The sequence below is a fragment of the Asterias rubens genome, chromosome 6 (genome assembly GCF_902459465.1).
Source record: "Asterias rubens chromosome 6, eAstRub1.3, whole genome shotgun sequence".
Classification (NCBI taxonomy): domain Eukaryota; kingdom Metazoa; phylum Echinodermata; class Asteroidea; order Forcipulatida; family Asteriidae; genus Asterias; species Asterias rubens.
The window spans coordinates 9,642,388-9,650,472 of NC_047067.1; the positions used below are offsets into that span (position 1 = coordinate 9,642,388).

The 8,085-nt window shown below is 36.6% G+C and overlaps 1 protein-coding gene across 4 annotated transcripts in view; it reads right to left on the reverse strand.

The window, feature by feature from the left end:
- The window catches only part of LOC117291170 (oxysterol-binding protein-related protein 6-like), a 61,594-nt gene extending 55,182 nt beyond the window's left edge, over positions 1 to 6,412 (reverse strand). For 3 of the 4 annotated variants that reach the window (XM_033772741.1, XM_033772742.1, XM_033772739.1), the window contains exon 1: positions 6,328 to 6,412. The gene's annotated coding sequence lies outside the window, so the exon portion shown is untranslated. Of the gene's footprint in view, positions 1 to 4,379; positions 4,398 to 6,327 lie in introns of those variants that run through there. The other variant, XM_033772740.1, reaches the window with a different exon arrangement.
- Between the last annotated feature and the right edge of the window lie 1,673 nt (positions 6,413 to 8,085).

Consider the following 8,085-nt stretch of genomic DNA (forward strand, 5'->3'; position numbering starts at 1 on the left):
GTAATGAGGGAAACCTACCTAAAAACATTATGTAATAAATCTTCTCTAAATGCTTGTTCAACTAATGTTTCTCTTTTTGATTTGGGTCTTGTACAACAAATTTTAGGCCCAGTAAACATTTTGAGCTACAAGCCCAGCGGTCTTGTGGATTCCCCCCCCCCCCCACCCCAAAATTCGAGCCCAGGAAAGTGGACTATGCAAACTTAACAATGTGTGACCCTCATGGCCACCCCAAAGAAAACACAACTTCACAAAATAATAACTACAAAATAAACAATCAACAGTGTTTTAACCTTTTGAATATATATGAATCAGTGTGTTCTAAGTGCAAAGGTGTAGTGTCAGCAGAAAATGAACAGTCCTACTTTAGAAAGTTTCCCTGTCCTTGCTGTATGGATTGTACAAACATTTAAATCATTTATACCAAACTAAGCTTGGCGATATTGCTTTTATTATCCCACGATATATCGTCAACAAAGTATCGCGATATTCGATTGTATCGCGATTTATATTTTTAGTCTGAAATTATGCCATCTCACGACGCCCAGCTTCAATTAGTTATACTACTTACAAATCGGGTATGGATCTGTGGGGTGTACTGTCTACCCATGGTGTGGGCGTGGGCCTTTCAGAGTTCTGCACACACATAAAGTGTACACTTTGGGGGATTTCCGTTTATCATATTTCATTATGATTCATGCTTACATCATAGTGAATAGACAAATTGTACATGAATCTGTTAAATAAAATGTAGTTTTGATTTTGGTAGGTTCACAAGCGAAACATGTACTTCTCAACCTTGTTGGTGAACCTTTGATGGCTTTTTCTGTAGTTGGAGTGGCTCTACAGATAAAGGTCAACCAATATTTGATTTCCTTTCCATGGAATTGTGCTGAGTCATCTCTTTGAAGACACTTTATGGTTTGTTTTGTTTTGTTTTGTTTTGTTTTGTCAACTTATTCAGTTCAGAATTGGCATGACTTCATAAAAATTCCTACAAATAGTTGTCCATAAATTTGCACAACTGACATTGACAACAAGCATGGTAGTCTAGAATGCAGCAATAGTTCAAAATCTGGTTCTATACTTGATAATGTATACATACATGTGTACAAGGATCAGTTCACTGTGTCTGCAAAGTGTATCTTGATTGTGCAAAAATGCCATATTTCGCACAATGGATTTATAATGTATAATTCAACATTTTGACACTGTCAGACTTGCTTGGAAAGTAGTATTTTAGGGGACACAACAATTTTGCACTGGCGTTTGGTGTAAAAAAAAAACTTTAAAAAACTCACTTTTCCAAATCTATGACCGAAAACACTAACAAAAGCAGCTTAAATATTTTGCAGAATTTGTAGATTATTTCAATGCTTTCAAATGTTAACAGTCAAGTCTAAGGTAAGTCACTGAGGGGACCATGGGTGAGTTCACTTGGCAGGGACTGACCCACCATGCACATCTTGTAAATGATACCTTTTGACCCTAAAAAATGTAACACATTCCACATGTTTTAAGAGTGCATGCACTTCTTACGCAGTATGAACCTGTTCTTGAACTCCAAGCAAAGTTTAATAGTGCAAATTCACACAGTTTTGTTTCCTATCAAGCAGGACAAAAGCTTGTTTACCAGTATTGTATATATATTTATACTATATTTTTGCAGATTTGGTTCACCAGTCCCTGTGTAAATAAAAGTAAACAAATCAACATCTTCATGGATTGGATAAGCAGGCTTTTGAGTCATAGTGTAGTAGTACGCTTATGTTTATCCTGGCCGTCTTAGAATGGATTGTTGTCCCTTCCTCTTCCTTCCTCCACATCTCGTACCTGTCCTGTTGTCTAATCCCACTCCTCTAGTTACCCTGTATTTAAGTTACCTTTTTTGAAGTCTTATTATCCTTTGTTTTACTTGTATGTATTTGTTTTTGACACTGGCCGAATAAATAATAATAATAATAATAATAATAATAATAATGTGCAACAACTTGCAAAAAATCCGTAAGCTTTTAAACAATCAAAATTGACAGTGGAACTTTGGTTTCAGAGCTACATTTAGAGTTACTTACTATACAAAGTGACAAACTAAACAAACTGTAATCAGTGCACAAAAGCAAAATGAGTTGCAGTTTTAAATTGACAATGAAAATTACTTTTTCAGATATATATATTCAAATTTCATTGTTTAAATATAATTTAAATATTCATAACAAACTGGTGAACAAGCATTGCTACATTGAACATTGTGCAATATGTAATGTTACACAACTGTACAACTGGATGAACAACTGGTATATAGGCCCTATACTTTATAAATTAATACCCTACATAAATAAGCGTGTAGGATCATGTTTTCATCAAGAGACATAAATTGTATCGAGTGTTAATCATATGCAAAGTGGGAAGGACACCCATCAATTGCAAAAACCAGTCCATTAGTTAATGTGTACTGCATAATGGAGTATTGTTTGTTCACTATAGGAGAATCCATTAGGGGCTACCCAGCCTACTGACTACAAGGTGAAAGCACAACCTCCTACATGTATTAATACCATGGAGCTATAAAAAGCATTTAGTGAGGAAACAATCATAGACACAACACACAGTACAATATTTCTAGTGTATGTTAAAATTTACAGCAAGCAATTCTAAAACTGAATGGGTAAATTTTAATACAAAATTTTGGTCGACCAAAGATACAATTACTAGAGCGAGACTTGAATCTTCAACCTGTGGACATGCAGGTGCTGTACAAAGCTCAGTCGGTAAAGCACGCGGATTTTAATCTGGAGGACGCAGGTTCAAATCCAACTCCAGTAAATCTGTCTCTGTTTAACCCAAATTTAAACCTGCAGAATTCTAAAACTGCACAATAACATTGCAATGAGCACTACCACGTAATGTATTGGAAGTGTACAAACCCTACAACTGTAACCCTTAAACGTTGAGACCAATTTAAGAACTGACTCTGCGGTAGTACAGTTAATCACGATCCTTTAAGCTAAATTCATAAATACCCCAGACAGTTTCTCTACTCCGCAACACACTCTTCACAAAGTTTTTGAAAAAAATATTTGAAACCTCAAATTTTCAACTGTCAAAGTGTCTGTAATTGTATTTTTTGTAAAGTTTTTCAAAACAAAAGGGCATTTATGAATGGGAATAAAAGAGTAGTGACTCGTTATTAAACGTCCGTTTAAAACCTTGCAGGGTTGTTGCCATGCACTAAAGGCCCGAGCCGTATCACACGTCAATTCGACCCTGCCGGCTTTAAACGGCCGTGTAAGAACTCGTCGCTACCCTTTTATTCCCTTGGTAGTAGTCCAAGCCTATTTTCAATACCATCCGCAGGTTGGTTCTTTTCAGAACTGAGAAGTCTCCCGAACCAACGAACATCTACTCAGCGGTAGTAGAATAAAGCAAGACAGTTTTTGAGAACAAACTCTACCTGGCATTAGATACACACATGGTGTTACCGCAAACCAAATATCTATTGATACCTCACCATGCAATGCCTCAAATCCTACCCTTACATTCCATTTTTTATACTACATTGTACTGAACCTGTTCTTTTTCACCGTTCTCTTTAAATGCTGGGTTCCATCTTTTTGTGGATCAATTTTGCTTCAAAATCAATGCTGCATCACAAAGCGCATACATTACAACACTGCACATGATACCGTCAGTAAGTTGATGTTAAAAAAATGTTGTGGGCTTCAGTCGTCTTGACATGACATAATGATTTTTAGATGCAAATTCGTGTATAAATCGGATGTTGTCCCACACCATCATCACCACACTGTACAAAATTGTACCACACCATACCCACTGCAGTTAAATCTTGCATATTTGGAGTATTTAAAGTCATACTGCATACACTTACATAGGCCCTAGTGTACTTAACATTATATCCTAACTTGTGTAAATTTTACACCTGTGCATCAGGCGCATATAATAATTGTCATTTGCATATTTGCAATCAGGGAGATTTTGTTCAACAATCAGAGAGAATTGTTTCTTACATTTAATGTATCTATAGACCTTTTTTGTTTAATTGTTGATTTAACAAACCGAGCTGGTTGGCATTGACACCAAACATTAGCAAAACATTCAATTGTGTTGTAAAACAGATTAGTGAGCCTGACCAAACTCAACAAATTTTGCAAAGTTACAATTATTCAATAATATATCACACAGGATTGGTTGCCTTGTTTTCAACAAATTCAACACCATTTTTTAATTGAATTACAAACTGCGCCCATTTGTTTTTGATTTGCATTTACAGCTTTCCATATAGTTTGCAAAAACTCAGGCTGTGACGCTACAACAGAAAGGTCTATCCAGTAGAAAATGCTTTCAGAAGCAGAGAGATTTACCCTTTTTTCACGGAATTTTCTGAAGAATAACCTGGAGAGTTGGCAGCTCTTATGTCATTCATACTACTGATGTGTAGCAAGGTGTTCTAACGTGAGTCGGCCAACTATTAAAGTCACCTGGAAATATAATTTTTTTTCTTTCAAACATAAGAGTATATGCTTACGAATTTTTTTAGTAATTGTTTGTCACGATTTATATGTTTACAAAAAAAATAAAGTTGTTTGGGGGGCTGACTCAGCCTACCCCTTTTGTGACGTCAATCGAGGAACACTTTGCCTGCAATGCGTATAGTAAACACATGTGCAAAGTTCATGTACGTCCAAGTCGTGAGTTGGTACGTTTCAAAAAGTGTTTTTCTGCATTCAGCAGCAATACACCTGGTCGGCATTGCCGGAAAAAAAAACAAAAAATCTTTTTGTGAAACGTACAAACTCACGACTTGGTCCGTACATGTACTTTGCAATTGTGTTTACTCTACGCATTACAGGCAAAGTCTGCCTCGATTGACGTCACGAACAGCGCCCTCTCGGGTCGGGGTCTACTCTTAAATTTGTAAATAACATAAGAACTGATTTTTTAAAACCTTAGTTAACTGTTTATTCACATTCCACTCATCAAAACACATAATATTAGTGACAAAAGCTTTATTTTGAAAAAATACCACTTCCTGGTGACTTTAAAGGTCTCTTGGAGCAGTTGGCGCTAGCCTGTATTTTTAAGAATCTTGAGGGGGGGGGGGGTGACAATGAAAATTACTATCTAGAAGGCTTTGAAGCTTATATTTCATTTAGAGTGCTACTGTAGGAAAGTTTGCTGAAAAGAAAGGGTCGCTGTGAAGAACTTGCATCTTTTTGAGAATTTTGGTAGAGGTGTGTTTACAAATGTAGTTGGGGCCTAGTAGGGGGCTCTTTGGGTCCGCAATAGTTGCATGCCATGGGATGGGCACGAGAGCTAAAATTCATTAAATAATAATAATGCGGACCAGTATTTACCCCATTTCACATTCACATACATGTAGGCCTATACCACCACAGTTTTCATCAGAATTATACACTATTTAAACAAACACCAACGTTTGTAAGGTGTACAGTTATTATTATTGTTGAGATGAGTGAGGAGTGTACATTTTTCACTTTCATATATAAAATTCTACTGATGGTAAATTCATAATCAAAGGAAGGGTCATAGATTAGTTTTTGGAATTTTGTCAACGTAATGCTGACTTATTGGCTAAAATGTCAACAAACATACAATAAAAGTCACGTGTATAAAGTTTCATCAGGACAACGTCTACTTATTGAGAAAACAGCAAAAGGAACTGTTGGGGAATTTTTATCATGGCTGTTGAACCCATCCATATTTAGCAAGGTGACAGCAGGTACAATTTTGAGCCCTGTACACAACAGAATATGGACTATATTGATTAAGTAAAAAGTGGGTTACGTTGTCGTTATCGCAACTACCTACGTCCAGGCCTACAGGCTACACTCTCTACTATCCATAGGGCATAGAGCTAGATCTATGAATGATGATCTATCCATGCAATTATGATGACAACAATCAAACGATTGGATTTGGAATGGTGTAGAGCCTTACCCTACATCTACTAGAAACTATAAAAGGCGCTCCCTACAGGGGAGCCTTATAGTTTCTAGAAGTAGTAGAGCCTGGTAAGTAGTGGTACTGTTACTGGTCGTGGGCACTCTACCGGACCATGGATGGAGCAATTGCTCCATGACCGGACCGGCCGGCGGCCATGGCCGATCGTATCCGTCCGGCGTACGTTGAAATCACTGCACTCGAAATCTAGGTAGCAAACTGCAGTGCATGCAAAGTCAAGTGGTCCAACCCACCAGGCCCACTATATCGTTTAATTGTCCTAAATAGTAATACAAAAATCGACCAAAACTTCTTATGTGCCTCTAAAATTATTAATATCATACTTACGTTTCACTCCTCAATGTGTTTTAGGTGGACTCCCGTGTAAATAAGCTGATTTTCACTGGATAGAACTTGTGTGTGTGGCAGACGATTTGGTTCGACCATCAAATTTTATCAGACAGGAAACGAAGTGTATGATGGGTAACATCCCCAAACCTCTCATACCGCGCCGTAGTCTTGATTCGCGACGTTCATTTTAGTCGCGGATAGCGCAACAAGAATTATTGGAGACAAGATGTATCTGTGTCAAACAACCATATAGATCAAAACGCATGTTAAAAAAACTTTCCTAGTCCCTCGAGTCAGCATTTTTTTTAAAGTCTATAAAAAGTTGCACCCGTTGTGACTATTAAAACAGCGTCTCGAATCAAGACTAGCCATTCGGAATGAGTTTTTGTTTTTTGTACTTTAGTTTATGCATGTTTATGAGATGCCTCGGCTCTTTTGGTCCATTGCTCTTTTTTTGTGCACAAGGTTTTTAAGGCTATTTCATTACAAGACAAGCACTCCAGGCAAATTAATAAGGGAATCAATGTGTGGTGAAAAGGGGTTTATACTAATGGTTTAATCCCAACGAGGCCTGGTTCTTGATAATTTTACCGAGACAAAGTCGAGGTAAATTATCCTATATAGCTTTCTTCATAACAGAAAACACAGGGCAAATAAAAAATACTAGAGAAACAAATGACACTTTGTTGATGGTCTGTGTATAAATTACGGCTATTTATTGAGCCAACACTGCAAACATTTACATAATGCATACAACTGCATTATCTTCATCAATCAATATTTACAACAAAGTAACAACAAACAATTGTAAAAATTATTAAGAAAAATACTCGCTGGAAAATATAATGATTACATATGTATCGACCAGTTTCTACTACTGTGGTGATGATCCTCTCTAATAATGCAGTGCTTTCTAAATCGTAGTAGTTGTCTACAATCATTACATAATGGAAATCACAAGAAGGTAAAAAATACAACCAGAATTGGTTAATTATTGTATCAATCAAAATATTATTTATCAATTTCAAGTAATACATCACAATGGAAACTGGGTAAAATTTTAAGTTAATTTAGGGCTCAAAAAAAAAAAAAAAAATGTATGCACAGCACAAAGTGTACTGAGCAACCCTACCCCTTGCGCCCTTACAGTTTCTTATTATACTAGTGTGCAGCACAGAGGAAGAGTCCTATATAGGGCTAACAGAAGCCCCTAAAATAATAATAGATAGCTAATTAGATGGGTCACATAATAATCTCTTGGAGAATTTGAAAACAAAACTCTGCAAGTCAGCCCAGACCTGATACTTCACAGAGGCAACAAAGGCGATTGCCTCCATGCCCTAGAAATGCTTCAGTCGAAATTTGCAATTTCCTCATGGGGTTTTCTTTACCAAGGAGAAAATGCCTTGGTGCCCTTGCCCTTTCAAACGCGAAGCGTACAGGCATGTTAGCACATTACAAACCCTCTTATCCAACATAAGTTGATTTTGTTGTCTTTGCTAACAACTGTTTTGCGACTAATTAAATGTAACAAAATATTTTGACAGCTGCTTAAATAGAATAACCTTAGCCTTTACCCTGGCCCTTCCACATGGCAAAACATTTGAACTGGATTTGTTTTTTATATCTATTGATAACAAGAAATGGAATGTGTGTAATGTTTGTACTATATTTTATGAGAATAATGTATTTGTACACAAACTACAGCTTTTTGTTGTCAAACATCGTTATGGCAGTACAAATCCAATGATACAA